Below are 14,263 nucleotides of genomic sequence, written 5' to 3'. Positions count from 1 at the left end.
TTTGGCAGCAAACCCACCAGATGGGTTTGGTGCACACAGGGATAAAAAGTACCCCATGCCCACGGTTAAATATACTGTTGGATCTTTAATGTTGTGGGCCTATTTTTCTGCTGGAAGTCCTGGACATCTTGTTCAGATACATGGTATCATGGATTATATTAAATACCAACAGATTTAAAAAAAAAAAAAAAAAAAAAAAAAAAAACCTGACCGCTTCTGCTAGAAATGCTGTAATAGGCAGTGGTTGAAAAGTCCATCAGAACAATGACCCAAAACATCAAAACCAACACAAAAATGTGTCTCTGAGCACAAAATGAAGCTTATGCCATGGTTGTCACAGTCCCCTGACCTGAACTCTAAAGAAAATGTGTGGAGTGAACTGAAGAGAAGAAGCACCAACATGGAGCTGGGAATCTGATGGATCTGTAGAGATTCTGCATGAAGGAATGGTCTCTAATCTCTTATCAGGTGTTCTCCAAACTCATCAGGCATTATAGGTGAAGACTCAGAGCTGTTATCTTGACAAAAGGAGGTTGAAAAAAAGTATTGAATAAAAGGGTGCCAACAATGTCTCCAAGAACAGGATGGCCCACTGGATAGTGGACGCCATCGCCTTGGCTTACCAAGCACAAGGCGTGCCCTGCCCGCTCAGGTTGCATGCTCACTCTACGAGAGGTGTTGCATCCTCCTGGGCGCTGGCTTGTGGCGCCTCGCTGCGGGCTGGGCGACACCTAACATGTTTGCTAGATTCTATAGCCCCCCTCCCCCCCTCCCTCTTTTCCTTCAATGAAAGTTAGATTTTTGCTAATTTTATGAATTAAAGATCAAAGGGATAAACAATGCAGATGTATTTTTACAGTCATCTTTGATCATATTTACCAAGGGTGCCAATAATTCTGAGCACAACTGTATTTTAAAATTCCTGAAAATTGACATCCCTGATCTCTATTCAATAATCATTAATAAAATGACTAATGTCCGCAGAGGTGTTTTCACTGAATTTGTTGTGTGACATCACCGGTGTCCATGAACTTAGTGTAAACAACTTGAGACAGGTCATTGATCCTTCTGAGTGCAGTGGCTTGCATCATCAGGTTGACATCACACTTGACCTTTGCCCCTATGCTACAGCAGCGAGCAGCCAATGACAGTCAAAGAAAACGACATATTGCAGCAGAAGGTTGAGTTCCTCCTTCCAACACCCACCAACCCTCCTCCTTCCATCAATGCTGTATAGGGAAACAACTGTTCACAGGTTCAAATGACCTTTACATTTCGGTTTCCATGAATTGAGGTCTCTAGGCAACGGCTGTTTCAAAATGAGCATTACTGTGTGGGGGGGAAAAAAAGACACCAAAGGAACAGCATCATCTGTGCTTGTATGTCTTCTCTATTCTCATTAAATGTCAAATTTAGGAAGCACTGTCTATATAACAGGTAACAGTAATGTTTTCTTTAGCAAACAAACACCAATAATAAGTTAACCACATTGACTTGCAATGTCAGTGCAAAAAAGCATTAAGTAAAGCAAACTGCTGTCTTTGAGTCACAAGTTGTGGCACTACTCTAACTCAATTATTTACACTGAATTCTTCTCTGTGGTGAAATCTACCTTTGATTTGTGCACTAGAAAAAAAAATGTTAAGGAAAGGAAACAAGATAAGAGTGTACTTTTTGCAGCAGGCCAACACATGATCACAATTTTGAAAAGACTGCCAATTTCATGTTCCTTTGGCTGACATCCTGTGCAAATGTTGTGGCTTGTTCAATTCAAGTTAAAGGCTGAAGCACTCTTAAAAATCTCAAGAGCAACTTTTTCATAGGGTGCAAACTGCTAACAGGAATGTAGCAAAGTTAGAAAATGTATAATGTGGGAAATCACAACATATAAGAGAAGACAGGCCATTCCAAGCAGAGAAATTTATAAAAAAATAAATAAATAAATAAATAAATAAATAAAAAAGAATATTATCCAAAACAAATCTTGCTGCTAACACAAATGGCATGCATGATCACTGGATGTTTTTAGTTTCAGCTGTCTAATTTACACTAATACTATAATTTCTGGCTATTTGTTATCTGAATGAAGATCATCATGTGGTTGACTCATTTTCACTTTTATTCAACAAAAGTACAAGAAATTTATGCTGGCTAACTTTATGCAACTATCCTTGTAATTACAGAATTATGAAATGATCAGGAAGCTGGTTTAGATTTATCAAACAGGATAAGGATATTTTGGATATTTTTGAAGTGTCATGAAATTGCAGGATCTGTAGGATTCATACCCCTAGTGAACATATCTGCTACAGGATGCGAATAAGCAAGTTACATACATATAAACAAACAGAACAGACCCAAATCCAAACATGTCTACTCAGGAACAGTCTCTTATCTCAACTGATGGGCCTCAGATAACTTCTCTCTGTTGTCCTTATATAACATGAAAAGTTATATGTAGCTTAGTGTTCCTCATTTAAGAAAATATGTTTGCATGCAAATAAGTTTTAGTTAACTATATCAAAATACAGTCAAACCAAAATTTATTCAGACACCTTGAACATGTCATTCATTAATACATTTTATTTACTAGTTAAAAAAAAAAAAAATGTTATATAATATGACAAGATCTCAGAGTTAAACTGTGTCAGAAAAAAATAATCTTAATTAGGTCAGATAACACTTAAGCAAAACATGGTCAGGTCAAAGTGTCTGAATAATTTCAGGTTCCAAATTTTTATCAATTTTACTGGTAGTCTACTGCATGAAGAATTTTTGGGTATAATATGTCACAGTTTACTTTATTTTGCTATCCTCACTTACATAAATGAACTACAGTGTCCTGCACCCACTAGTAAAAATATATCAAAAATATCTAAAATGTCTGAATAATTTTTGGTTTGACTATAAATTAACTTAAGTTTAACACTCTTTAAACTGCAACTTAAAGTAATTTATGGGTGTGTAACCTTTGAATTAACACGAAAAACAAACTAAAACAACATCTGTCACAGGCCAAAAGTTGTAAATTAGTGAATAAAAAGCAACACACCTCCAAGGAGCAGTAGAAGTGGAAAAGTAAATATCACAAGCAAACCAACTACTAAAAAAAATAACTGCAGGCTCCAATGTTTCTAGTGTAAAGCTTTAAAACTGTAGTTTGCCAAAACTCTATTTAAAGTAGTTGAATTACCGTCAAGCACTTCATTTAACTTGCTTAAATTTTTAATTACAAAACATTTGTATGTGGGGGGCCTCAAAAACCTTCTAACCACCACCAACAGTCTCATGTTGCCGGATCTCAACAACTCTCGAAAATTAATGATGTCCATTCACTTTGTCAATGCAAATGGCTGTCAGTGTGAAAAGTGTGACTTTCCCCCAAATAAGTTAAGTGCAAATCTGGCCCCCACAGTTGATTCTAAAGTTTTCATGTGGGCTAAATGCCTTTCAACTTTCTTGACTTGTGACTGCACTGTTGAGTTGACCAATGAAATCGGTATGTGCTTAACTGGATTGGGGGAATTAAAAAATAATAATAATGATAAAGTATGTGATGTGTTAGTGACAGCAGTCAAGTGCATAATCAGTGCTTTAGTAAGGACATGCATCTCAATTGCTGATGGCCTTTCAGCATTTGGGGAAAAAATGTTTTGTCCTCCTTGAGAAAAAAATAAATGCAACAGAAAGGGGAAAAGGAAAGAGGAAGTTATATTCAACAAAGTCCCCGGTTTTTAAGGAAATCCAAAAATGCAGTCACAAAATTCCACAATCCAAGTAAACAAATTATTTGAGAAAAATAAGTGAGGTGGCCAAATGTATGCAACAGGGCAGGGTGACACACATACACGCGCGAGCACACAGCTACGAGATGCAGCAAAATCAATCAAAATCACAGACAATCAGAAGAGAGTGTGGACAGGCATTCTCTGCAAGCGCACTGCGGTCTCGCACTCTCAGCAAAATGGATGAGTACTAAATAGTCAAATAAATAAAACAAACAATTATCTTCACTTGACACTAGTGATCGACCGATATTGATTTTTTAGAACCGATACTGATAATTTGTGTGTTTATGTGCCCGATAACCGATATGCAGAACCGATATTTATTTACTGTTATACTTCTGTTTTCGACACGATTACAACACCACTGAACTGAACAAACCATTTTATTTATAACAATCACTCCCTCCTTGGTTACTAAACTGTTTTTGTTGAAAATTAGTAGTCTTTCATGTTAATTTTAACAAAGCGCTGTTTATCTATGCATTTACACAGAACTATACTCAAACTGCGATCGCTTGTGGAGATAATCTCTATTTCTTAGAGACAAGCTGCATAAACTAGCTACATTTCAGGCATTTATGTAACATCTAATTTGTGCATTAATGGCTGTTATGTTAAATAAATTTTACTAATTACAGCAAAGCAGGTAAGTATACTTTATTTGTGCACGCCGTTGTCTCGTCTCCCCTCAGATGCACTGTAACGGCGATCCTGCGCGCAATTCTCAAAACACCCACAAGATGGTGGCGTTTATCGGTAAATCCGATATTACAAAACCAATATCCGATTATGGTAAAATGCTTAAATATCGGGGAAAATATCGGTAAATCGATATATCGTCGATCTTTACTTGACACGATTCGATTACAATTCAGCAGGTAACGATTCGCAATGAAATAACATGACTGTCTGTTCGAGTGCACAATTTTTTGTATTTGAATATGGATTTTTATTTTAAAATTCGACAAATAGGCCTATTCAAAATTCAAAATTTAATTTGACAGCCCTAGTGTGGGAGTGGCATAGGTTAGTTGTCACCATCAGTGCATTTACATGGACCCTCATAATGCGATTTTAATGGGATTTTGACAATATTGCGATCAAACTTTACCTCATGTAAACGCAACACTTCGATTAAAGTAATGCGATTAAGCTCATAATTGTAGTAAGCATAATCGCATTAAACTAGGTGCTGTACGGTGATTTTAAATTGCAATAAACAGGCATGTAAGCACTTTAATCGCATTATTCCAGCTCTGACCAATATGCGCATGTGCTCGGACGTACACGGATGCCATGTGTTGTTCACACAACTTCATGAATGAAGCTGAAGACATTGTTCTGAAGTTTTCTCTTCACCAAATTGCTAAACTCTGTCAACACAACTTGCTGCGCAGTCTCTGCTCCGTATCTTCATCCAGATGGCGCGAAGAACATGACGGCAGCGTAGGTAAATCTGGCATTGCGATGTTCATCACGGCGTCAAATAATATCCAGAACATCCATAAAAATGTATTTTGAATTTGATGTGAGTAGACTAAAACAATGGCTGGTAACATGCATACTGTATGCATGATAAATCTCGAACCTCCAGGGGAATCACCCATTAAAAAATAAATAAATAAATAAATAAATAAAAATACACCGAACAGAGAACACAACAGTCAGAGCTAATAATAAAACAAGAATCAACATTGGCTTGGCTTTTCGGAGATGCAGGGAAGTGAGGGATATGAAATGTTGAGGGATGAGAATGAGAAGTGAGGGATATGAGGGATGAGAATGAGAAGTGAGGGATATGAAATGCGGAGATGACATTTTTATTACTCAACAGGCGAGTAAGGCATTTTATTGAACCGATAAATTGGCATATGTAGCTCTCTAACAAAGTTTATTGTAAATCATTATCTATTGTGAAAGGTCATGGTTGTTGTAGTACTGTGCTGGAATTGATTTTCCAGGAAGTACTACGTCTATTAATGGGTATAGATACAGTAACATCTTCAGCTAGTCAGCTTGAGATCCTTTCCATCTAAACTGGTTATGCATATGCATATTATATATAGTGAATATAGCGAATTTCTTATGAGCAGTAGGATATTCATCCATACAGTCGGTAATACCAATTTTTATAAAAAAAAAATAAATAAATAAAAAAAATCACTTCTGACATACATTTAAATTGACACACACCATAGTGTTTTTTTTTTGTTGTCTCTGATTCAGATGTGTCTTCAGCCGATGCACCGTACCATAGGTGAAGCATATAGTTTCTGCGTCATTAGTGCCACCTAGCGGAATTACAAAAATACAGTATATTTTGCAAACGGCCCTTTCGCGCATCTCGCCTAACTCAACTTAAAAACCCCACACAACAGCTTTTACGGGTGCTTGTGAAGGCATCAACAGGTAAATATCGCCTACTTTCGATAAAAGGTCAAATAAGCAATACTTTCAGCTGTGTTGCTATGTGTCATGAGAATAAGCAACTAAGCAGCTATAACACTGTCCATCAAATGTATCTGCACCAGGTGCATTTTTGACATAACGCGCCACCCAGCATACCCGGTTAAAAAAAAAAAGTCACAGCTCACCACTGGTGTATATGTACAGTGCACAGCATAAATGAGTACACCCCCTCTGAAACTTCTGAAAGTCAGCAATTACTCAATTACTTAGAAGACATGTTAGGGTTCTTTAGGAGATATAATGTTCCAGCAAGTCTGCTTAATTAATTACCAAAGAAGCATGTCAAAATTATTCAGGAAAATAAGATTTTCTTATCAAGGTGATAAAATGTTGTGTAGCAAAAATGAGTACACCCTCCGAAAAGTTACTAAATAAAACTAAATAAAAATTTTCTGGTGTACGTTTAAGGCAATGTTTAAGCAGGTAGGCATGTTGAACCAAAACATTTAAAGAGAAGTAATTTCTTGACAATTAAAAGTGTTATATAGCCCACTGAATCATTCTCAGACTTAATGCTGTCAACAATGGAACCACTTGGGAGAGAACTGTCAAGAGACTTATTTCTTAGCACAAAAGAGGACAGTGGTACAAGAGGATTACCAAATTATTGTTTTAAGTGTGAAAATATAGCAAAAGTAACACAGGAATTCAAAAACAATGGACTTGTGACAAGGCCCCTGAAATAATCAGGCCTTCATTTTAAGCTTTCATTTAGTGATGAGGGATTTTTTTTGCTAGACAAAAAGTAGGAGAAATACCAAGCGAGTGTCTCAGAGCCAGCAAAAGCTCTGAAAGAGTGACTGTTTATCTCACAGAGTAAGATGGAGCCTGCAGAAATGACATGCACGGTTGTTGTTCTCACTGGAACTACCTACTGTAGCCAAAGCACAATAAAGTCAGTTAGCCATTTCCAAAGCCCATATTTACAAAATATAGATTCTGGGAATCAATACTCTAGACTCATGAGACCAAATCAATCATTTTGGATCTAACAGCATCCAAAATGTTATGGTGTTGCTAGAGGAGGAGTACAGTAAGAAGTGCCTGGTTCCCACAGTAAAGTTCAGTGGTAGTAAAGCTCTTATATAGGGATGTATGAGTGCTGAAGGTGTGAGGGAGTTGTGCTTTATCAATGCTGTCATGAATTCCCACACCACTGTGTAATTTAATACACAAACTTTAAACAGAAGATTTTACCCTTTCCTCATTCCCTGCATTGCTGGGCATTTTTTCAACATGACAGTGGGGATATGCATTCTCCCAAGGTGGAAAAACCTTCTGTGGACATGTATTGCACTCAATCTTAACACTCTTGAGCACCTGTGGGGGATTCTGTAGAGACAAGTTGAGCAACACTCCCCATTAAAGATCAGGGCATTTAAGGAGCTTATCATCCAGGAGTTAAACAGGACAGATGTGACAATTTGTCAAGAACTTGTACACTCTGTGCCAAGAAGGGTCAGAGCAGTATATTCAAAATTATGGAGAGCATACTAAGTGCTAGAATATTATACATTTGTTGAATTAAATCTAGGGTGTACTCATTTCTGCAATCTTTAAACAAAATTGGCTAATTTACTTATTTTATGGCTATTAATGACATATATTTCTCAGTTTTTATTATGTATATGTTTAATACATTTTAGTTTTGCCATCTTTCCATGAATTGAATTAGTGATCATAAAGAAAATACATCTTTTGTATTTGTTCAGAGGGGGTGTACTCATTTATGCTGTGCACTGTATCTACAATCAATAAAATCTTTGTCAGGGAATACACTTGTTTGTTTAAATAGAGTTCACAGTTTGAATGCTCTCATTTTTTTTTTTTTTTTTTCTTCAAGATTTATCCATTGTTGCTTTGACACATTATGGCTATTAAAGTCATGCACATTGATACAATGTTATCATTGATCAAAAATAAACCCTTTTAACAGTATACAAAGCAATAATCAGAACCTGAGATTATCAGTGACATTGGACACATGGTTTGTATGTTCGTGAACAGAAATCATTCTAAAAATAGAATCCCCTGGCGCACATCACTTATCGCTGCCATGGCTGTTTAGGACAAAAACTCTGATTAGCATGGGAAAAACATCTTTCATCTTGTGTCACAGTGCGCCTGGTTAGGACAATGTTTAACCAATCACTATTTCTTCATTTGACAATAATTTACAATTTCAACCTGTACAGTACTTCAAGAGACTGTTTTAAACACTTGCAAAACAATAAACAACTAAATGGTTACAATTTAACTTGACACGTGATTAACTCCTTGCGTGAGGATTTTTTTTTATTTTTTTTTATTAGAGTTCGGAGAATACTGAGGAACACCACGATTGTGGAGGCCAGGCTTTAAAATTAATACTTGACATAAATGTTAAAGAACGTTTTTGTACTCAACATCATGATTTCAGATTTGCAGGTGTAAAAAATTTAGATCTCAAGAAATGTAACTTGACAATTTAAAAGGGTCACCCCAAAATTTACATTCTGGCATCATTTCCCTATACTCATGATGTTCCAAACCTATGTGACTTTCTTTTTCTGTGGAATATAAAAAGATATTTTGAGAAATATCCCAGACAGCTTTTATATTTTTGTTCTTTTCAGGTGAACTTCCCCTTTAAGCTATCTTTCTTAAATCACCTTTTTTGCATTCACTAGTTAATTTTAAATGGTCCTACAGGGGGAAAAATTAATTTTTAAAACGTGTAAATATTTGTTGTATCGCCCGTCAAGAGAATTATCTACATCTATTGGTTAGAAGAAGAAAAAAAAAAAAAAAAAACATGTCTCTCCTCAGCTTCATGGATTTTTTTTCCCACAATAATCACTGATGTCCACTGCAAAACTTGTTTACCTATAAGTTTAATATTTGGGTTCAGGGCTTTCTTCAAATTCCTAACCCCAAGAATAAGCAATATTAACAGTGACACTTGGCAAAAAACAATAATAAAGCAACTCAAGAAACTGTATGAAAGTTTTCAGAGCTAGGACTTCAAGGTAGTCCTGTGGAATACAGATATCTGAATATGAAAAAATGTTTAAGTGCTTCTTTTTCTTTTTCAATACCATTAAAGTCAGTGGGGTCCAATCATGTTGCACCCCACTGAAATCATTGTATGAGCGAGAAAAAAAAAAAAAAAAAAAGTTGAAACACTCTTCAAAATAATTTTTTATATGCGTGTTCCACAGGGAAAAAAAAGTAATGCAGGTTTGGATCAACATGAGGGTGTGTACATGATGAAAGAATTGTAACTTGTGTGAACTATCCCTTTAATATCTGACAAGACTTGTGTTACTTTACAGTGGGAGGGGCTGAATCTCAAGGGTCAAAAAGCAAGGTAATCAGTGATCTGAACTGAATGCACGTACAAGAATGCAAGGCCATAAAGCAAGAAAAATATAAAAAACAAGTTTAGATTTGCATCTTTCCCCATACTTCAAATAAAAAAAAAAACAATATAGTGCTGATAGGGCTACAGACAAACAACAAAGGAGGACATTTCTGAGCCATCCCTTAAAATGTAAATTCCATGGAGTCATAGCAGGTCTATTTTGGTCGCAAGCCTCACCACAGTGAGTAACACAGGCCGGAGTGGGCTGTTGGTGTGGACATGTCTCTGCACTCAGCAGAACTCAAATGGCAGCCAGGCTATCGTGTGACTCCTCTATTGAACTTCCCCCGCCACTAAATGAACTCATTCTTCAGAAAAAGCAAAGCCCCGTTGATGTAAACTGGCTTACCCACCATACAACAAGGAACATACAACACTTCCTATGGGGTTACCTTAAAACAAAAACTAGCTGATTACAAAAACTCACAGACATAGTTCACCCCTAAAACATTATCATTTATTCATTGTCATGTCGTTTCAAACAGATATTACTTTCATTCTTCTGTGGAACAAGTAGAGTTTGTGAAGAATATCCTGGTCAAGCGCACAAACACTGATGTTGTCAAGCACCATGTATTAAGTTATTATTCACTGATAAGTGGGCTGTTAAACACACAAAAATGAAAATTCTATCAGTTATGCACCCTCATGTTGTTCCAAACCGGTATGAATTTTTCTTTCATATGTCGGACACAAAAGAAGATATTTTAAGATTTTTTTTTTTTTTTTTTTTGGTCAACTGTTTACTTGCCAGTAATCTTCAAAATATCTCCTTTTGTGTTACACAGAAGAAAGTTAAAACTTGTGAACAGTTTGATTTGAAAACCAATCAATCACACGCCGTACTGGATCAACACGTTCATTGAAAAGATCTTACAATTTTGATGTCTTGACTTTTCTAATGGACCCCGCTGACTTCCATTGTAGGGAAAAAATAACAATGGATGTCAATGGGGCTCATCAACTGTTTGGTTACCGACATTCTTCAAAATATCTTCTTTTGTGTTCGGCAGAAGAAAGAAATTCATGCAGGTTTGGAACAACTTGAGGGTGAGTAAATAACAGAACTTTCATTTTAGGGTGAACTATCCATCTAACTTCCCCAGTTCTTACTTTCAAAAAACAAAACAAAAAAAAAATTTCAAATAGGCCTCCTTAACGTTTGTGTTAGAGGAGTGTCATTTGGTTATGGTATGACATGAAATACATAAGATTTTTCTTTTAGGGTGAACTACTGCTTTAATTTCTACTGCCAAAATAATCAACATCATAGTGCTTCATTTTATTTTGGCAAGACAAACAGCCCTCAGATCTTAAAAGTATCTGGCAAAGCACTGTGGGTAATGTTAACACCCCACATGAGTTTTTCTCATGCATAGTAAATGAGTCTATTTTTATTTAACACTTGACCTATTCCACTGCAGATGCATGCTGCCTCAAAACAACCTTAATTAGCACTTTTAAAAAAGTATCCTAATGCCTTCTGTTGTTGGCTTTATCTCAGGAACTCAATTATCTTCTTACCTTATTTAGTTTTATTTAAATGTATTTATTTATTTCCCATATTATGTACAATTTATATATTAAGTAAATCACGTTGTCAACACTAACTATATGACTTTCTCTAAACTCGGTGCAGACTTGTTTGGATAGTTTTGGTCAACAACGCGTGTTGTTAAAGACTAAAGGTTTCTTTAAAACCGCTAGAACAGTTGCTCTCTACTGGAACTTTCATTACATACATAACACAGCAATGTTTTCTCTAAGTTATAATTGTTTACCATCTGCAAATGCACAATTTAAACAGTTTCAAAATGACAAGCAAGGGATTTATACATCCACATTTATCTATCGACCATCTCTCTCTCAAACGTACACAAATCCATTTCTCTTCCAGTAAGTTTATCCAACTTACTAACTTCATTGAAGGTTTTACTTATTCAATGACGTAGAGAACCAGATCATTCTATTTACCATCAATAATTAAAGCAAGAGATAAATGAGTTTGGATTAACTTCCTATTTTACTGGTTACATACAAGAGTTAGAGCGAACCTCGGATGACTCTGTGTTAAATCCTAGTGAGCTGACACTTGAATGATACCCATAATTCAAATCGAATTAAAAAACGTTCGTATTATCACAGGCAATGTGCCATTATAATTGAGAAATCGCAAAGCGCCTATGATGCCCAAAATGCTGTCTATGTAGGCAACTCACTAGGATTTGACACACAACGATGAGATCATCCGTTTTGTTTGACTGTGTTCCATAAACAACCCGAGTTAGTTTACTATCAACAGTAAGAAAAGAAAAAAGAAAAAAACACTCAGATTAAAAAGACTCACCTTTCACACGAAGTAACAGTAGATATAATCCAGGTCTTCTCCGATCATTTTACACACTTCAACTGAACTCACAACATATAGATGTATGTCTCATACTGCTGCCATCTTGTCCACAGCACCATCACCCACATTTTACATCTCAAAAATCTCAAAAATACACGCGATCCACGACACAGAACCGAGTCCGGGGCATTGCAGTGATGCTCGAGCTCTGGTTTTGATGGTATGGGCGGTGGAGCCCATGTTGTGTGCGGGGAAGAGCAGCACTGACAGCCGATATCATGTCCCTCTACACTCACTCACTCTCAGCTGCGCGAGGAATGTTTGCTGCTTATGACACTGCGTCAGGCCGAACTAATCGAGTGAGGAAAGACATAAAACACTCGATGCAGACATGACGGCAACCCTGTTTAAACAAAATTAAGAAAAGAAAAAAAAAAATACCACTGTAACCTTAGTTACAGCCATTCACGATACAGATAGCTTTTTGTTGCTAATGTAAAATTATAATACATGAGCTCTCCTTAAAACACTATTTATGATGAATGTTTAACGTCATTTTTATCTATATCACTTTTATCCTTCTGAAAAAAGAAGTGTGCTTAATTATATTGGATGTGTACTTGTAGTGTACTTCAAATCTTAAAAGTAGGCCTATAATTAAAAAATGTACTTGCAGATAATATAATAGCCTAATACTGAAATTAATTTAGGCCACTTAAGTGCAATTAATGATAGTAGGTCAATCCTTTAATTCACACTTAAGTACACTTTTAAAAAGTGCATTTTGTAATGTCAAATTAAAAGTTTTACTATAAAGTACATTGTTTTAATAATCTTTTGTGATGTTTTAAAGACGTACACTTATTTTAATGTGTTGACTAACATACTAAAGCACTTGTGAAGTACTTGGTTAATTTTAACTGTGTTGTTTATTTGACACATTTTAAAGTTCATATATTTTAAATGTATTAAATTGGAACATCATCACCACAAAGTTGTAATAACAAATAAACATATTAAATACATGACACAAGTTTCAATATAAATGACATATAGTATATTTTAGTTTAACATGCTTGGCAGTACATTCGGCAGTACACTTTAACCTTATTTTTAAAGAAATATTATGTTTATGAAGATTATAAAATTACATTTAAAGATGTACTTAAGTCCTATTTAAGTGGGTCAAAAATTTAAGTTTGACTAATTGCATTTAATATAAATTTATACTATAATATTTTATTTACTTGTAAATAACATGCAGTTATCTGAAAACATTACATTCAGTTCACACTTAAGTATATTCTTTTAAAGTATCATTATTTCTGCAATAATTACTCTAGTAAATTAACTCTAGAGTAAAGTTTTTTGTCTAATATTTATAAATGCATAGATTTGTTTATTTATTTATTTTGTGGTGGTAAATTATGACTGCGGTTAAGTTCAAATTTCAATAAAATGCCTTTCTGAAACATGTTGAACACAGATAATAAATCAATACTTTAAATATTATCCTGAGCTGTGACATAAAAGGCAGCAGGCAATTCATGTTGAATTCTGCAGTCTATTGGAGATTTTAAAATTATTATCTTTAAAAAGAAAAACACTGTAACCTATGTTAAGTGGCTGGTGCTGAATTAACCTCATGCCTTCCAGCTGTCTGCCTGAATGCTTGTGTTTGTTGTCTCAAAATGTCAGCCGCCCAATGTTGTTTGCATGATTGTTAATGTCCTAAAATTATGAACTAAACTGGATAGTGTTTTAATGCTCTAACCACTAATTGGTTTAAACCTGTTGCTGACACAGTATTTGTATATTTAAAGCAGCTGAAAAGAAACAGAGCAGCTGAAACCTCTTACTGTAGCTGTTCAAATGAGGTAGGCTACTTCAATTTGCTTTTAGTATCAGTGAGATGACATAAGCAACTCTCTCTCTCTCCCTCTCTCCCTCTCTCTCTCTCTCTCTCTGTCTGTGTGTGTGTGTGTACGCGTTTTTGTGACATATCAGGACACAAATTTGTATAATGGCATGGGTATGACATAGGTATTACAAGGAGAGGGTGACTTATGAAGACATTACCCCATGTCCCCATTTTTCAAAAGGCTTATAAATCATACAGAATGAGTTTTTGTGAGAAAGTAAAAATGTGCACAGTTTTCTGTGATGGGTAGGTTTAGGGGTAGGGGTAGTGTAGGGCGATAAAAAATACGGTTTGTACAGTATAAAAACCATTATGCCTATGGAATGTCCCCA

The 14,263-nt window shown here is 35.5% G+C and overlaps 1 protein-coding gene across 3 annotated transcripts in view; it reads right to left on the bottom strand.

The window, feature by feature from the left end:
- hipk3b (homeodomain interacting protein kinase 3b) overlaps window positions 1-12,351 on the bottom strand; it is a 74,094-nt gene extending 61,743 nt beyond the window's left edge. For 2 of the 3 annotated variants that reach the window (XM_051871011.1, XM_051871012.1), the window contains exon 1: window positions 12,008-12,350. The gene's annotated coding sequence lies outside the window, so the exon portion shown is untranslated. Of the gene's footprint in view, window positions 1-12,007 lie in introns of all 3 variants that reach the window. The other variant, XM_051871013.1, reaches the window with a different exon arrangement.
- Between the last annotated feature and the right edge of the window lie 1,912 nt (window positions 12,352-14,263).

The sequence above is a fragment of the Ctenopharyngodon idella genome, chromosome 18, assembly GCF_019924925.1.
Source record: "Ctenopharyngodon idella isolate HZGC_01 chromosome 18, HZGC01, whole genome shotgun sequence".
NCBI lineage: Eukaryota > Metazoa > Chordata > Actinopteri > Cypriniformes > Xenocyprididae > Ctenopharyngodon > Ctenopharyngodon idella.
Note: the sequence above shows the minus strand (reverse complement) of the source record. Positions and strands in the feature narration are given on the sequence as shown.